Source organism: Nomascus leucogenys, chromosome 6 (assembly GCF_006542625.1).
Source record: "Nomascus leucogenys isolate Asia chromosome 6, Asia_NLE_v1, whole genome shotgun sequence".
Taxonomy (NCBI): Eukaryota; Metazoa; Chordata; class Mammalia; order Primates; family Hylobatidae; genus Nomascus; species Nomascus leucogenys.
In genome coordinates this window covers 48,111,069-48,130,006 of record NC_044386.1, presented here as the reverse complement: position 1 = coordinate 48,130,006, position 18,938 = coordinate 48,111,069, and positions in this window count along the sequence as shown.

Sequence of the window (18,938 nt, the reverse complement as noted above, 5' to 3'; positions counted from 1 at the left end):
TCTTCTTGCTTCTAGTGTTCCGTACGGCTGTTAGTCTTCACTAAGCAGGCTCCTGATCAGTGAGGTGGGTGACTGAACTGTTTAGTATCAGCTAATTAGAAGATTTTCTTTGACAACAGGAGATGCTGTCTGAGAGGCACTGTACTTCTAAGGGCTGGCCCTGTCCCTTTGAATTACAATATCTGAATTCTAATCTCCAATCTTCTACTTACTCACTTCTTCAAAGTAGGTGTATTTATCTCTAGACTGTGGTTCTTCCAGCTATAAAAATTTAAGATTGTAGAGTCTTGTGCAAAGCTGAAATGAGAAAAAAATATAAAAACATTTAAACTACCTTAAGTCCCCTGTTTTTCCATTCTGAATAAGGAATTACCATGAGTTCATTGCAGAGGCTTCTATAAATGGAAACTTATGCAGTTCCAAATAACTAAACGAAGCCATTAATTTTTTCAAATGTTATGCTTGCCATTTCATATATTTTCTATTATACAAAAATGTCTTTTGTGTATTAATATTTCTTGACCACAATTCTAGTATCCTTTCTGATATTGTCCCCTGCCTGCTCATGCAGAATTGACCAGCAGTTCAAGTGCGTAGCAGAATCCTCCACCTAAATTTAGAAATTGGTAAATCAAACAAACACAGGAGCCTCAAAGTCTGTAGAAGTACAGCTGATAATCTTTTTGGCTTTTAAACAAACGTAAATACTCTAAAACTTGCTCTTAGCAAGTAACTTCCTAATTAGGTTAATGTAATAGCATTTTGTTCTTTTGTATCACATTTCAACTGAAGATCTAGAAGGGATTTTAACAAATGTGAGTGCTTTTTACCTTAGTTCCTGTAGAATAGGAGGTTCATTATGCTCATACGATGATCCGTCACATAATGGCCATTAGGGCTACCGGGTTGGGCGTTGCATTAGTCAGGGTTTTCCAGAGAAACAGAACCAATAGAATATACACACACACACACACACACACACACCACACGTATAAGGAAATTTACTGTAAGGAACTGGCTCATGTGATTATGGGGGCTGAGAGTCCCACAGTGCTCTGTCTGCAAGCTGGAGACCCAGGAAAGCTGGGGTGTAGCTTGAGGGCCTGAGGGCCTAAGACCTCATGGGATAGATTCCTATCTGTGTCTGTAGGCCTGAGAACCAGCAGCGCTCAGGGAAGAAGGCTGATGTTCAGCTCAAGCAGTCAGGCAGAGAGCAAATTCAATCTTCCTCTGCAGTTTTGTTCGAATTAGGCCCTCAACAGATTGGGTGATACCCACCACATAGAAGAGAGCAATCCGTTTTATTCAATACACAAATTCAAATGCTAATCTCTTCTGGAAATGTCCTCATAGACACAGCCAGAAATAATGTTTAACCAGATAGGCATCCCACGGCCCAGTCAAGTTGCCATATAAAATTAAACATCACCATGGGATTGAGGGCTTGGAAGATGATCTGCAGGACAAAAATAAAATAGTCTTTTAACCTCTAAAAACCAAATGATTGTGTGAAGAGGGTAGGAAAGCCCAGATTTGCCTGGACTTAACATGATGAATTCTCTTACACTTTCTGGGTCAGATCCAGTATTACCTAATAAAAAAACCCAAAGAATGTATCAGTATATGGAGGTTAATTTTCATACCTTTGCAAGACTTCTCATCTATATGGCTGGGGTTCTGTCTTGACCTTAACAGGCACCTGCCTTGAGGATTCAGGCATGTCCATGAATATAGGATGATCTGGTGGAAGGAGGAATCCGGGTATTCAATTAGAGTTAACTGATATGCAAAGGAGGAAGGGGGTTTTATACAGTGAGGGAGATGAAAGAAAATGAAAAGGGGTAAGAGGGTAAGACTGCATGGTATATCTCTTTAATATTGATCTACAGTCTGGTCTTAGGTCTCTAGACTTGTAATAAGGAAAACTGCGTGCAGAAATTGAGCAGCTGCTTCCACAGGCAACAGGGTGAGGCACAGAGACATCAGGAATATTGCTTTGGTACTGAATGCTAACACAGGACTCAGAGTGGGTGAAAAAGTCAACCTCTCCACTTCCACACAAAATACACCTGGAACCTCAAGGGTTGCTGCCTCTGAAAGCACAGAAGACGGTGTCTGCAGCGTGAAGCATCTGGGTACAGGTTGCAGTGACAGCAATGGGATCCACTTAGTGAACTTCTTAACCAGGGACACAGATGGTGAATCAGAGCAGAAAGAGATGTTGGTAGATGTTCTGATTAATTATTGCACACACCTGAGGCACCTCTGGTGCCTTTTAGACATACTAGGGTGAGTTTTTACAGGCAGCTAAAGTCTCACTTGAATGAAAAGAAGCAAGAACTGGAGAAAGATTTTCCTGTCTGGAGAAACTCAGGACTCACATGGTAAAATTAATAAGTCAGAAAACACTTTTGTGGTCATGCTTGGCCTCAGCTTTTTGGTTTATCAATATAGCAAGGCAAGCCTGCTATTAAAATAAGGGCGACTGAATGTGCTAGATTTACTAAAACAGAGCAGCACCAGATTTCTCCTTTGGTACTGGTGGCAGTTGGCCCAATTCCTTGCAGGAAGCAGCCCAACAGGGGCTGGGCATAGGCAGGACAGGAAAGGCAAGTCCCACTGTTGCTTGCTGTACCTGCAGTTACCAAATGAAGGTGATTCTCAAGGTTCCGCATTGGCATCAGTGAGCTGGGACATTTACTCTCCAGGAAGTAAATTAGAATGCACCAGAGGGTTTTTATAAAGTCCCTGCCAAGTGTAATCAGTGCTCCTTGTGCCTCTAGGTGCCCAGCGTGCCACATTTCCCACTGACATCAGACACAGGAGAGTGCATTTGAACCTCAGGGATCTGACCAAATCTTCCCAGGGAATGTCTTTCAAGTTTCCACTTTTATCTTAAAGGTGTTCGTAAAATTTTTATTCTACTTCAAGATATACTTGTTTTCATATAAAGGTATGTCTTAAGTTGGTTACTTTTGAGTCAAACTGATGCTCCAGAAAAATGTCTGTTTGGTGCCTTAGCAAAGTCCTCTGCACATCCCCATGTACCTCTGATGATTGAGATACAAGCATGTATAGTATTTTTACATATATTTACATATCTATGTAAAATGTATGTACACATATGTTAAAATATATATGTATCTTTTTTTTTTGAAAATGGGAGCATCTCAGCTATAGTGCACGGTGGGGCCATTGCTGAAAATATGATTGCATGATTGCTTCATTGATGGGGAAGGGAAGATGCCTCTGGGGACCCCAGAGCAGGTTTCTGGGAGTGGGGCAATGGATGAGGATGTTTGATAGGAACAGTCCTGGCTGCCCCTGCCAGTGGGATGTGTTAGCCATGGGGACTGGCCAGTTCCATGGTCCACATATGAGGATGCCACTGTCAGTCACAGGATTCTAGGAGACCAGCTGCTCAGCTGATAGCTCTTCTGATGGAGTGTGGATAGATGTAGGCACCCAGAGAGCAGGAGCAAACAAGAGGAAACACATGAGGAAAAACAGCCCACTTATGTTTTCTGACTTGTCTGGAAAGGGAGACTGTCAGGTATTCATTTGTCTGACAAAGGATCTGGACTCTGACCACATGAATTTGATCTTAAAGTTTTGTTTTGTTTGTTTTTTTCAGTGATGGGAAAGGTGTTTTAAGGATGTGCTGAGGGCCTTGGGGACACAGTACATGAAAAATTAGATTTAGTATTTAAGGTTGCTTTAAGAACATTGGAACGGCAATAAAAGAAAAGGAGAATCTCAGCTGGGTGCGGTGGCTCACGCCTGTAATCCCATCACTTTGGGAGGCCGAGGCGGGCGGATCACGAGGTCAGGAGATCGAGACCATCCTGATTAACATGGTGAAACCCTGCCTCTACTAAAAAATACAAAAAATTAGCCAGGTGTGGTGGCGGGCACATGTAGTCCCAGCTACTTGGGAGGCTGAGGCAGGAGCATGGTGTGAACCCGGGAGGCAGAGCTTGCAGTGAGCCGAGATCATGCCACTGAACTCCAGCCTGGGCGACAGAGCGAGACTCTGTCCCAAAAAAAGAAAAAGAGAAAGAAAAGAAGAATCTCATATCCATGCGATGCTACATTATTGCATTTCTTGTCATTGTTTTTCTACTGCTTTTTCATGTGTATGTGATGTTTATCTGTTTACTAAGGGCAGAGCAACACTTGGAATTAGGCTTTTCTCAGTTAGCTGTACATCATCAATGTTTATGTCTTTGTTGTTAGTCCTGAGTTTTTAAATGCAAAAGATGGCACCATGTCTTCTGAGGTTGGGCCACCTAGGAAGAAGAGTACAGAGTGTTGGAGTGTGTGGTGAAGGAAACCAGGAGAAGGAGGAGGGGCAGGCAGGAAGGGAAGAGAGAGGGGAGAATGTGAGGAACAGTGGGCCATATGGTGCTCTGCAGATGCTCCATACATTTTATATTTCAATTTAAAATTAGTAATGATGACAGTGATGCATTTTATGTGGCAATTTATAGTTTCCCAGGTGCTTGCACATCCCTTTGGTCCTCATGGGTCCTTGGGGACATTCAAGGCAGCCATTTCCTTGCAGATAAATTAAAAGGAGTTTGTACTATCTGATATAAATTAGTGATCTCACCCATTAATAAGTTTTTTAAAAAGAATTTTTAAAGAGCTGTATTAGGTTCACAGCAAAATTGAAAGTTACAAAAATTTCCCATATACCCCTTGCCCCAACATATGCCCAGCCTCCCCCACTATCAACACCCCTTACCAGAATGGTCCATTTGTTACAACTGATGAACCTACATTGACACATTATCACCACCCAGAATTCATAGTTTACATTAGAGTTCACTATTGGTGTTTTATATTCTATGAGTCTGGACAAATGTATAATGTCATGTATCTACCATCATAGTTTCATACAGGCTGCTTTCACTGCCTTAAACGTTCTCTGTGTTCAATATTGTAGCTATTTATTATTATTTATTATAATAAATAAATACCTATTTGTTTCTTCTTTTATCCCTCAACCTCTGGCAACCACTCATCTTTTTACTGTCTCCGTAGTTTTGCCTTTTAAATAATGTTCTGTTATTGAAATAATACAATTTGTAGGCTTTTCAGATTGGCTTCCTTCACTTAGCGATGTGCATTTAATTTTCCACCATGTCTTTTCATGGCTTGACAGCTCTTTGCTGTTTTTAGCACTGAATAATATTCCATTGTCTGTATGTACCACAGTATTTCCCCATTTACCTACTGAAGGACTTCTTAGTTGCTTCTAGTTTTTGGCAATGATAAATAAAGGTGCTATAAACATCTGTGTGCATGTTGAATAAACATAAGTTTTCAACTCGTTTGGGTAAATACTAAAAAGTGTGATTGCTAGCTCATATGGTAAGAGTATGTTTAGTTTTATAAGAAACCACCAAACTGTCCTCCAAGGTGGCTGTGCCATTTTGCATTCCCATCAGCAATGAAGGAGAGTTCTTGTAGCTCTACATCCTTGCCAGCATTTGGTGTTGTCAGTGTTCTGGGTTTTGGCCATTCTAATAGGTGTGTAGTGGTATTATGTTGTTTTTAAAATTGGCTATTAGTGAGATATTAAAGATAAATTTCTGTATTTGTTTAAAAGAGTTATTCACTTTGGTGATTAAGTAAGCTAGAATTAATGTAGTCGAGAAGTATAATGAAAGAATTTATTGATCTTTACTTATATTATTAACTCCTTTCATAATCCGAGTTGTGAACTTCTGATTTATGTCAATTTTTAGTTTTCCTTTTCTTCTTAGGTTCCTTCAATGGCTTCCACCTAAGTTTCAATAAAAAAGAAGAAAATGTGCTATTCCAAAATATTTAAAAGCATAACCATATGCTTGTCTTATGATAAATAAAATGAACCCCGTTCCCATCCTCATTCAAGAGGGAGTTGGTTTGAAAGGGAGAAATGTACTGATATGGTTTGGCTGTGTCCTGACACAAATCTCATCTTGAATTGTAGCTTCCATAATTCCCTCGTGTTGTGGGAGGGAGCCAGTGGGAGATGATTGAATCACGGGGGGTGGATTTCCCCATACCGTTCTCATGGTAGTGAATAAGTCTCACAAGATCCAATGGTTTTATAAGGGGAAACCGCTTTCCCTTGGCTCTCACTCTTCTCTTGTCTGCCACCATGTGAGATGTGCCTTTCACCTTCTGCCATGATTGTGAGGCCTTCCCAGCCACATGGAACTATCAGTCCATTAAGAATCTTTCTTTTGTAAATTGCCCAGTCTTGGGTATGTCTTTATCAGCAGTGTGAAAATGGACTAATACATGTACCTTGTTTCTCTCTGTGTCATTTATTTTAGGAAGGGAGGAAAACATTACCCTCTGAGTTAGATTCCAAAAGAGGAAACTTAACAGTGTCATCCCCCTTCAACAGTAATGCACACCAAACACAGACCACTCTCTCTCTCTCTCTCTCTCTCTCTCTCTCTCACACACACACACACACACACACACACACACACTACCCTTTGGCATCAGTGGACTAAGGAGATAAGGAGATTTGGGTAACAATCTCAGTTATACCACTTGCTATATATTAACATTTAGTAATAAACTGTAGACTTCTGGGTTTGTTTTCTCCTTGTTATAACTGGGAATAAGCCATCTGCCTCACCAGGTTGTTGAGTGGATTATGTGAAATAATGCACTGGAAACGTCTACAGTGGGTCTCAACTCTGGTTGTGCAACCACAAACACTTGTAAAGCTTCAAAATAACAACAGGAGCTGATCTGGCTCCCCACAGACTTGCTGAATCTCATCATTGTGGGTGGGCTGAAGCCTCAATATTTTGACAGAGCTCTGCAGGTGGTTCTGATGCTCAGCCAGAGTGGAGAGTCCTTGGTCTCTAGTGCAATGCCTCTCCATCAGGTTTTATCCTTTTTCACTCTCCCTGCAGGGCTCCTCTGACAGTTGCATCTCTTGCCTAGGAGAAAAATATAAAACCAATGCATTCACATAAAAATGATGGGGCACCTGAGATGTTCCACTTTCCAGGAAGGAAAGGAAGGAACCCTATTCTGCTTTTGGGCTCCATGGTGCAGGTAATGTAGACACAAGTCCTGACCTACAGACTCACTCTGCACTTGATGGACCTCTCAGAGCAGCCTGTTTTCCTCCTGGCTTCTAAGTAGAGTGTTGCTGCCAATTAAACCAAAGCATCTGATTTCCTTGATGGTTTTCAGAAAAAGAGATCCCAAAGCTTCCCTCTATAAACTGCTCCCAAGTTTAAGATTTATTGCTTGAAATGCCTCCTTTATGAGAAAGTTGAACCTCCTCAAAGTATTTTTATCTTACTGTTGCTTTGGCCCAAGAACTACTCTTAGGTAAAAATTTGAGGTGTTGATCAAATACATATCAGCATTTTTTTTCTTCTAGTCTATTTGTTCACAAAGAGAGATCCCTGGATCATCATCATCATCACCACCAAGGGACTTATAAATGTAAAGTCTTGGGCTTCATCCTGGAGCTAACAAATCAGAAACTCTGGGTTTCCGTGCCAATAATATGTGTTTGTACCAGCTCTCAAGGTGATTTGGATGCTTGTTTGATGTTCATGTTTGAAAATCACTCATCTAATCTAGTTTAGAACCATTGGCCTAAAATATCGGTTCTCAAATTTAGGTGGAATTGTGGCCCCCCCCCGCAACTCCACCAAAAATTTGTATGTTGAAGTCCTAACCTCCAACGTAGCTGTATTTGGAGATAGGGCTTTTAGAAAATAATTTCGATTTAATGAAATCGTAAGGGCAAGGTCCTATTCTGATAGGGTTGGTGGATTTATAAGAAGAGAGAAAAGATCTCTCTCTCTCTCTCTGCCTTGTGAAGATACAGCAAGAAGGAGGCCTTTGCAAGCAGAAAAATAACCCTCGCCAGAAACTGAACCCTCCTGGCACCTTGATCTCAGACTTCCCAGCCTCTAAACTGTGAGAAAAATTAATTTCTTTTGTTTAAGCCGCCCAGTCTATGGCATTTTGTTACGGAAACCACCGCACCCAGCTGAGATTCTCCTTTTCTTTTATTGCCGTTCCAATGTTCTTAAAGCAACTTTAAATACTAAATCTAATTTTTCATGTACTGTGTCCCCAAGGCCCTCAGTACACTGAATGAGTGTCAGAATCACCTGAGGAGCGAGTAAAGAACAGAGGTCGGGGCTTGTTGAAATAGTATAGGGTCTAGGGCCTAGTACAGTTTACCCTTGAACAACACAGGTTTTAACTGTGCAGGCCTACTTATACCCTAATTTTTTTTTCCTACCAAATACAGATAGAAAATATAGTATTTGGAGAATGTGAAACCCATGTATACAGAGGGCTGACTTTTGTGTGGTGTGTCTACGTTGTGCTCTGCTGAGCAGACTGTGGGACTTGAGTATGTGTGGATTTGGGGTTGGTCCTAGAACCAATTCCCCACTTATACCAAGGGCAACTGTATTTTCATCAAGTTTCCCAGGTGATTCTGATACCGGCCAGTTTGAGAACCATTGGCCTACAACAATTCATGAAAGAATGGGATCAATCCAAAAGTGAGAAGGCAGTGTGAGGAAGCAAGAGCCAAGCACATCGGCTGGAGTCTGGGGAGGATGGACTAAAGGACAGGTTCTACAGAGCAACTATCACATTGAATGAAACTCCAGGGAGACTGGCAAAGAATTTGAGCATTTGGCTCCATTTGCAGCAAGTATGTGTGGCTCTTTGAGAGATGGCACTAAAGATTTAAATCCCTTTTTGCTGTTTTTGGATGTCAACAAATTGAGACTGGACATGAGATGTGTTATGAATGGAATGTTTGTGCCCCCTCCTCCAAATTCATATGTTAAATTACTTCTTTAGAGGGGCCCTCTAAAGAAGTAATTAATGTGAAATGAAGTCATAGGGTGGGGCTCTGACCTAATAGCATTAGTGTCTTTATAAAAAGAGAGACCAGAGAGCTTGTACTCTTTCTCTTCCCCTACGTCCCCATGGGTGCACACACCAAGGAAAGGTCATGTAAGCATTTATGGAGAAAGTGATTGTCCACAAGTGAGGAAAGAAGGCCTCACGAGAAAACGAATGTGCTGGGACCTTGAGCATGGACTTCTGGCCTCCAGAACTATAAGAAAATAAATTTCTGTTGTTTAAGCCACTCAGTCTGTGACATTTTGTTATGGTAAACTAATACCAGGTGTGCCAGTATTTTGGGGTTACATTAAATGATTTCAATATGGTCTTTTTTTTTTTTTTTAGTCGGGGTCTCACTCAGTGGTCCAGGCTGGAGTGCAGTGGCACCAACTCTGCTCGCTGCTGCAACCTCCACCTCCTGGGTCTCCTGCCTCAGCCTCCTGAGTAGCAGTGACTACAGGCACGCACCACCGTGCCCAGCTGATTTTTGTATTTTTAGTAGAGACAAGGTTTCACCATGTTGGCCAAGCTGGTCTTGAACTCCTGACCTCAAATGATTCACCTGCCTTGGCCTCCCAAAGTTCTGGGATTACAGGCTTGAGCCATTGCACCCGGCCTCAATATGGTCTTCTTACTAATCTTTGTTTATGTTTTTATGAAGCTCTCCAGTGAAAGAATGAAAGTGTTTACTACTTAGCAATTTTTATGTTTCATTGCACAGAGTCTGGAAGATAATTCTAGACCCCTTTAATTCCATCTTCATTCTATGATGCTTCCTCCTTCTACCTGCTCTCCTTACCCCACACATGCAGAGCCTAGTCAAAAGTAGATGTCAATTTATGCTTAATTTGTCTAACAACAAATTCTTGGTTTTCCAGCACTTTCCCCTGTGCCAGACTGAGCAACACTTGTCTAAGTTTCTCTGGCTTTTCAAACAGCGAGTCCTCCAACCCCCAGTAATTGATAAACTCAAGGGCTTCCCTCATGTTCTAAATTCCTTTGTTCTCTCTTCCCCTCTCTCCTTTCTTTTCAGTCACCTCTGATGCAGCCTCTATCAGTCAGCTTGTTGGGTTGGCTCTAGCACATTTAAGCAGCTCTTAACAAAGCATGGAGGGAAACATCATGACCACAAAAAGTGATGTCATATATGGACACACTTGCTTTTTTTTTTTTGGTAATTATAGGGAATGAGGACTTATTTCAAAATTAGCAATGAAGCAAGAGTTTTGTGATTCTTGGCCTCAGTGCCATAAAACGGTAAAGAATGACTTTTCCAGCAGGTAACTATGTTATCATGAAGGTGAGAGAATATTAAAAGAAAAATCAACACTACAGTTCTGCCACTCAAGTGTTTATTGCTGAGGGCATCAAAGATTCCTGCTGCCAATTCTACTTAAGCATTCTCCACAGCTTGGCTCATTCCTCCTCAGAAGCAGACCTTCTCCTCTGCCACTGCTGCCTTTGATACAGGCTTGATTCATGTCCTTTGTCTGCTGGGGGAGTGAGGAAAAGGGAGGACACCTGTATCTTCCCCAGCAGTGTTCAGAGCACCCCTCACAGAGACCCGACCCCTGGCCTCCTCCCTCTGAAAGGAAGGATGTAGGGCTTACTTCTGAACACGTTTCTGGAAAGGCACATGCAGGGATGTAGATCATCAAACCAGACAGGGACAGGGGAAGAGGATGTGACTTAAGCTGTCACAGTGGCCTGGATCACAGTGCCCACTGAAGGAACCTGGCCCCAGGAAACAGCTGGGTGAGTGACAATGCAGGGGCACCAGGCAGAATGCCTCTCATGAGCCGTGCTAACCCCTGAGACAGACATGGGCTTTCAGAACTGTGAAATACTCCGCCTTTGCCTTCTCAGATGAGACTTACTTCTTTTGTAGAGTCAGTTCCCTTTAATACTGGACAGTTCCCAACAACCTCATGACTTCAGCGTCATCTCAATTTTACTTAAAATAGATCGAGGCAGGTTTTATTCCTTGCCCAAGTATCCAGAACTAGTAAATAGGGTGAGGGTAGCATTGAAAGCCAACTCTGTCAAACCCCCAAATCAATGTGCCTTTCCTTAAAACAAAGTAGAACAGATGTTTTCAATAAAAATCTAAAAATATTAATGTGACTCATCCATATCTTTAGACCACATCAGCCTAGAGCTATAATACACAATACAATATACACATTATCACTCTGGCTAAACCTTGACTCCGGATCCATTCAAAGTGCCCCTTCTCCTCTTCCTCTAATTATTTCTAGGCATCCTTAGGAAGTATTTTACTTGCAATCACAAACATCATCTTCTTGGTTCCTATTAGAATCTACATTTTCCTTTTTTTTTTTTTTTTTGAGACAGAGCCTCGCTCTGTCACACAGGCTGGAGTGCAGTGGCACAATCTCGGCTCACTGCAAGCTCCACCTCCCAGGTTCACACCATTCTTCTGCCTCAGCCTCTGGAGTAGCTGGGACTACAGGCACCCGCCACCACGCCCGGCTAATTTTTTTTTTTTTGTAGTTTTAGTTGAGACGGGGTTTCACCATGTTAGCCAGGATGGTCTTGATCTCCTGACCTCGTGATCTGCCTGCTTAGCCTCCCACAGTGCTGGGATTACAGGCATGAGCCACCGTGCCCAGCCTACATTTTCCATTCGTACACTGGAGTGGTAATGTCTTTTTCCCAGGCCTTTGGATAACACCTGCCCATTGTGAGGGTGCCACAAATCCATACTGTCCTGGTGCATCAATACCACCCTCACTTGATGGAGACAAAATCTTCTTCAGTCCAAACAAGGATAATCCCACTAGATGTCCATGCTGTTGGGCCTTCTCAGAAGGCCAGAGAGCTTGGAGAGGCATCCTATAGAGAGAGCGTCTAGTAATCTGCTGATACTGTATGCTGCAAGACAAGCTAGAAAATGGCCTATGCTTCCAATAATTGAAGTATAAGCAAATACCTCGTTTGGATTATTTTTGCTCCCTTCTTTCTTCTAGCTATCTCTTCCTGGGACTCAGACCCTAGATCATAGATTTAGGGCCAAAGATTTATATATTTTTAAAATATATATATTTTAAAAGATAACATTTTTTTAAAAATTATGCTTTACAATATTGTCCTAATAAACTAATTTGGGTAGATGCTTTAATGGCGTATACCAGGAGACTGCCATAATAATTACAGAAGTTTATGGTTTCTATACTATTACTAGTGTCCTGTGTTTAACTTATATGCATATGAAGTCAATCTGGTATGTTCAAAAGAAAACACGACCACAGGCTCAGTGAGATGTAGTGGCATATCCTGGAACTAGCAGTCAGGAAATCCGTGTTCTAGGCCTACTTTTGTTACCCACAAGCTAATCGGCATTGGATAGGCCATGGAAGCTCTTTGGTCCTCAGTTGGCTACCTGTAAAATAGCAGTAATAAGTGTCTACCCTATCTTTCAGAGTTTTATGTGGATCAAATGAGATAAAAGATGTTAAAAATGTTGAACACAAGATTAGGGATATGCCAGATGGGGAACTTTCTGGATCTACCATACCATAGCTATTAGAATTTTCACTCCTGGCCAGGCTTGGTGGCTCATGTCTGTAATCCCAGCAGTGTAGGAGACCAAGGTGGACAGATCACTTGAGGTCAGGAGTTTAAGACCAGCCGTGTCAATATGGTGAAACCTCATATCTACTTAAGAAAATACAAAAATTAGCTTTTGTCTTGGTGGCACGTGGCTGTAATCGCAGCTACTCAGGAGGCTGAGGCAGGAGAATCGCTTGACCCTGGGAGGTGGAGGTGGCAGTGAGCTGAGATGGCACCATTGCACTCCAGCCTAGGTGACAGAATGAGACTCTGTCTTAAATAAAAATAAATAAATAAATAAATAAATAAATAAATAAATAAATCTAATTTAAGAAAAGCTAGTTGGGCACAGAGGCTTACACCTGTAATCTCAACACTTTGGGAGGCCAAGGTGGGTGGATCACCTGACTTCAGGAGTTTGAGACCAGCCTGGCCAACATGGTGAAACCCTGTCTCTACTAAAAACAAAAAAACTAGCTGGACATGGTTGCGGGTGCCTGTAATCCCAGCTACTTGGGAGGCTGAGGCAGGAAAATTGCTGAAACCTGGGAGGCGGAGGTTGCAATGAGCTGAGATCGCGCCATTGCACTCCAGACTGGGCGACAACAGCGAGACTCTGTCAAAAAAAAAAAAAGCCAAAGCTTGAATATGTGAATGCTAGAAGTGACCAGAAACCTAATATGTGACAGGTTAAACTGCAGGGAACAGAATGCAGTTTGCTTTCCCTTTAGCCAAAAATTAAGATGTTTGATTCAAACTTCTTGGAATATGGATAATATCGACCTTCCCCTTTCCAAATAATGTGTGACTTATTTTCGTCAATGATTTTCTAGTTCTGTGTGTTTTTGTTTTGGCCTGATTTTTAGACTATGTTCTCCTTTTAAAATGATTCTCTGGAATATATTTTTCTTCTTAAAAATGTAAATGAACTCATAATTCTTTCCTTTTAAAACGCATTTTGAGATGATTCCTTAAGATAATTGAAGGTGCTCTGGCATGACACAACCCCAGGCCTGGAAATGAGTGTGTAAAGCAATGTCACTGACAATCAACAGGCATCAGTCATGTCTCAAATGAGGACAGACAAAGGGAGAATCACGTGGAACATAACCATGGAGGCTGGTGTTTAATCCTGTCCGAGTCAGCGTGACCACTGGTTTCCACAGGCCGGGCCTGCTGACCCACTGCACTTCTACAGGAACAAATAAAAGATCCAGCACCACTGCCTTTTAGTGAGAATTTTTTAGTGGCTTCCGGGTCTTGAAGGGTTGGGGCAGGATGCCACAGAAGCCATATTATTCTCTGCTGGCAGGAGAGGCACTCTCTACACAGGACTGTGGCTTAATATGTTATTGTTCAAATTCATTGTTACTCTTTTTCTTTAGTAGCTGCTGAAGTAGCCCTGATGCTTCGGCACAATTCCCTTGCTTTACCCACCACACCAGGCAGTGTGGGATTCAAATCCTGGCTGAGGGACTTTAGACAAATCCCCAAATCACTGAGTTTCATTTTCTCATCTATAAGAAAGGGTTCATGTGAACCACCTTGCTGTTGTGAATTTAAAATGAGATAATCTAAGCAAAGTGTCTTGTCTAGTGCTTGGTTCAGGATAGCCATTTGATGAATGAGAATGACTATTAGGGGAAGAACAAGGGTCTAAGAGGCAGGATGTGTGGGGTTTATGTCTAGTTCAGCCTCTAAAGAGCTTTGTGAGTTTAGCCAAGACACTTAGCTGCTCTGGGCTTCAATGTACTCATCTATCAAATTGTCAACTGGTATTTGATGGTTTACCTATCGTGGTTGAGACGATGAGATTGCCTTGTAAATATTAAGAGCTTAATATATATTTGTCAAAGGGTCAAATAGGTGGAGGAAGTATTTTGAAAAGTTAAAACAACTATTCAAATACATATTTCAACACATTTAAAAATAATCAATATGCCTACATCATCAAAAATGTCTAAATTCTAAGGTAATCAAGGAAACACCTGAATTGTACAGAATTTTTTTATTTGGAAAATGGTTTCTATTCTGATTGTCATGGCATATTAAAAATTGTAGGTTTATTGGACAAAACCACACAAAAACTTCATGGAGTTTGTGGATAGCCTTTAGTACATTCCATTAAGGACACTAAGATGAATGCCAAGAAGGCTTCTTTTTTTTTCTCTTAGATCTTTTCTTCTTCCCCTTCCTCCACTCTGAAACAATCATCAATTACCCTTATCCACCGGCACCATCTCATCTAAGTTCATTTTCAAGATGAAGTTTCCTCATTGGATGGTGGCTGTCCAATCCTCCTTCTGTCCATCACTGACTGCCTCAGAGCTGTCCCCAGATTGACAGTTTGAGAGCGAATCAATAATAATTATCTGGCTGCAGCCATGGCGAGCTGTGTAATTCTGCCACGGGGACAGCATTGTGCAAACAGAGCTGCATCGCCAGCTGCAGGTTAAAATATGCAGGCTAAGTCTGTCCATTTAGGTGTGCTGATCATGTGATTACCGGGAGGCAGTGCTTCCTCCCCCACTGCATTAAAACCCTTTCAAATGATACACTCACCTTCGGGACTCTGGCTGCTGGCTAGCATGGTACTATGTAAAATGCTGTCTTGGGGGGCCTTAGAACATAAATCAGTGATTTAAAAGCACAGCCCTGGCAGAGGAGACAGACTTTGCTTCAGTTCTTTACATGGACTTTGGGAAGAACCACTGATGGGGAATGTGTAAGCATGGATAGAAGAATGGAATCTTAAATATGTTGGGGTCTGTATTTATTACACCTGGCCCTAGGCAAATAAGAAAACTGCTTTCTAAAATCATTCGTATCTTAGTTTAAAGATTAGAATTAGTTCAATATTAGTATTAGAGGTACAAGTTCATCCTTTTCCATTTGAACAAGAAAATGTTGGCTTCATTGAGATACGTATCACTTTATTCTTTTTAAAGCAACTTTAGCATACTTAGGTAGATGTTGCTGGTTGCTGGTGTGGTTACTTTTATGAATAAGCAACATCAATTCATTAGTCATATTTATGGCATTTGGATATCGAAGGCAGTGGGATTTCCTTGGTGTTATTTTCTGGGAATCTATATCTATTAAATTAGAAGTGAGGAAGGTCTTGGAAAGAACAGCAATTTTTTTAAGAACCCAGTGAGAGCTGGGCATGTAACCAAAATCTTCCTTTCTTTTCCCTTTTTTCCAGTCAGCCAACCAATCAACCAGATAGTCAACCAAACCATCTGCCTTTTAAAACTAACTTCTACTTGTAGGACACACATATGAACCAAATCAGAATCTTGTCCTTGGGGAACTCGTACACCAGCAAGAGAGATAAGATATGAGAATACTAATTATAGCCCTGAAACCCAGGGGGAAAGTACTAATTGCCAAACAAAATACAGAGGAAGAGGCAGAGGGATTCAAAGACTGGGCAGCAGATTTCCAGCTAGGCGATCATATTTGTAGCCAAACCATCTTGGGATCAAAGCATATACCTGCTATTTTGCAATGAATTAATTAACTGTTAAGAAACTAGGGAGCCAATTAAAAGATTTAGAAAAAATAAAAGTGATGAGTCAAAAAAACAAACAAACAGACATGAAAGTATAAGCATTGGGCATAGTGGAAATTATTCTAAATGACCTTTAAAAAGTTTATAAAGATAGAAACACATAATAAAATCAGGGTTTTGGAAGGCAATTAAAAAAAGATATGGTTCCATATAGAAAAATATTCTTTGGGATTTACAGGTTCTCTGCTATTGAGTTAGAGGACAGACTTATAATTCTATTCTAATTTGTGGAAATAAGACTTTTAATCTATACCTTCTCTGTTAAGAATTTTAGATATCTTGAATTCACAGTGAAGTCTTCCTCTGAACACTTGTAGGCTCTACCGGTTGCACTGTTCAGTTGACCACCAGCACTAACTGCCTTGTACATAACTAGAGGATCCTTTCTGGTGAACAAGATGTATTGTTTACAACTGCCAGATAAGTGTGAAAATGGAGGTGCCCACCATAACCATAGTCATTAGGAATATTACCATATTCCTTGAATTCAGCTTGGTAATACACTTCCTAAAAAATTGAGAAAGCCTTTAACTGAGGCTGCTTTGTGGTGTCCATAGTTTCTTGGCCAATGATTGGAAAGTTTCATGCAAAACAACTTGTATGCTGGTAAAACAAACAAACAAACAAAAACAAAAAACAAAAAAAAACTCCCACAAAGTCAGTTGTGGCAACCATGGCAGTAATAGTAAGAATTAGATTATCTGTAGCTCTTTCTGCTTCCCCTCACCCTCAACCCCACTTCTCCTGGCCAAGGGGGAAAAGGGGCAAGTGGCCTGCAGGTGGGAGGAGGGTTGAGGGCTGGAGCTCTGAGGAGTAGATTACTCTGAGCTCTAAGAAAGAGACAGCCAGTGCTGCCTATTCAATCAATTGTGAAGAGAAGAATGGAATACAGAAAATAGTTAATTAGAAAGGTTGGGACAGGGACTCAGTAGGACATAGAAGGAGCAGGTGTCGCCTGTAAGAACTGTTGGGGCAGGCAGCTGGCTCAGGAAGAGGCATTGGCTTGGGGGTGGTCATAGTAACAGAACCAACATTGGTACTGAACACAAAACAATGACCTGATCCCTGGGCCAGCCTCATGTGTACGCGACTCATGCAATCCAGCAGGGCCCTGCACTTAGAAGGGCCCCTTGCTTGGTTTAAGGAGCTGTTGTTCTATCTTGAAATTTGTATTAATTTTTCAAGAAGATGCCCCAAAGTTTCATTTTGCACTGTACCATCAAAATTATATAGCCGATCCTACCTGATATGGTCTGCATTTGGTATTGCACAAATATGTTTCAGATGGGCAGTGACAAGGGATATTTTTGATGTTTCAGGGGGGAAGACTGGCTATCTAGGTCAACGATATTTAAAGCCAATGTCCTCTGGGCCTTGTCTTTCCCATAGAATTGACTACTTTTAAGAATAGGGCCTGCTCCTGAATCATCTCCATAATTTCCAAAGTATACATCCTGATGCTTGATGCAGAGTTCAATGAATATGTTGATTAGTTGATCAAAGAACCAAATGGAAACCGGTTTATTAATATTATTATCACCGTCAGAATTATAAAGCATTGTTATTCTTTATGTGGTTTTGTGAATATATAGTAAGCTCAAAAAGAATGTGCTTGCTTTGAATATTTTGCACAGGAGAAAGAAATGAACGCAAGAAAAGCACAAAGAAAACCACATTAAAAAGTGGCAATGTGGTGAAATGATTTTTTCCTGTCTACTCTCAAGAGTTTACACAATATGTTCCATATTCTGTTCTTGAGAGGAAGGGAATGGACTCTTGGGGCCAAGAGACAGACCTTGGGTAGCTTATTTTGTGGTTAAAAATCTTCACTTGCTGTCTGATATCCTGGCTTTGAAACCTGGCTCTCCCACTTACTCGCTGTATAAACAGGTATGTTGTTTACCTCTCTGTGCCTCTGTCTCCCCATCTGTAAATTGAGAATTATCATTGTGACTACTTCACAGAGTTGTCATACAGATTGATAAGATGATGTATGTTTTTATACTCAATATAGTACCCAAGACACAAAGTATTCAATAAATATTCATCATGATGATGATGATTCCCAATAAATAAATAAATAAGAGGAGCAACAAGTGCCCTAGCCACTGAGGTGTTCCTGACGTAGACAGAGAGGAGAGGGTGGAGATGCCTGGTGTTGCGAGAGGCAGTCCTGTGGACACAATCTTTCGACTCTTGTTTGGCTACATAAGAATGGGCCATGGTTCTGGACAACTTCCTTACCAAGAGATAAATGTCCATACAGCCTGTGCTGAACTTATCACCCTGTATGAAAATATCTTTCTGTTTTAGACTCAGTGGGCTTCAGGTATGCACCCAGATTGCTGTATTTCAGACTCCACAGGTGAGGGGTTGGGACCCTTCTACTGTAGCATACAGTGGGGTGCATGCAGCCACGCTGCCTGAGACAGCTGCAGAGTGGCTCTGCTGGCCACAGGGAACTGATGCATTGCAAGGGGCTGGATCTTCTACACACTCTCCTCTTGCTGTAAGTAAATGAGATATGATTTGAGCCTAGTGTTCATGTTGTCTGTTCTCAGTGACTTCCAGTCATGCACTGGTCGGTTCCCCAGGATGGCATTAACTGCCTTTTTAGCTTGGCCACACTGCCTGGCCTCCCAGTGAACAGCAAAACACTTGAATAACTTCAAGGCACAATTCAGGGTCAGTGGGTATTTTCCTCAAACGTCCTCTAGGGCTCGTCCCATGTTCCTTGAAGGATGACATCATAAAACTGAGAAGAACAATTTTTCGTTTTGGAGGCCGGAAGATGAAGCAGGGCTTTGACAACCCTGTAGCAGCAGTGATGGCAGCGTTGTCAGGAACCATGGTGACGGTGGCTGAATTAGTGGTGGCAACAGAG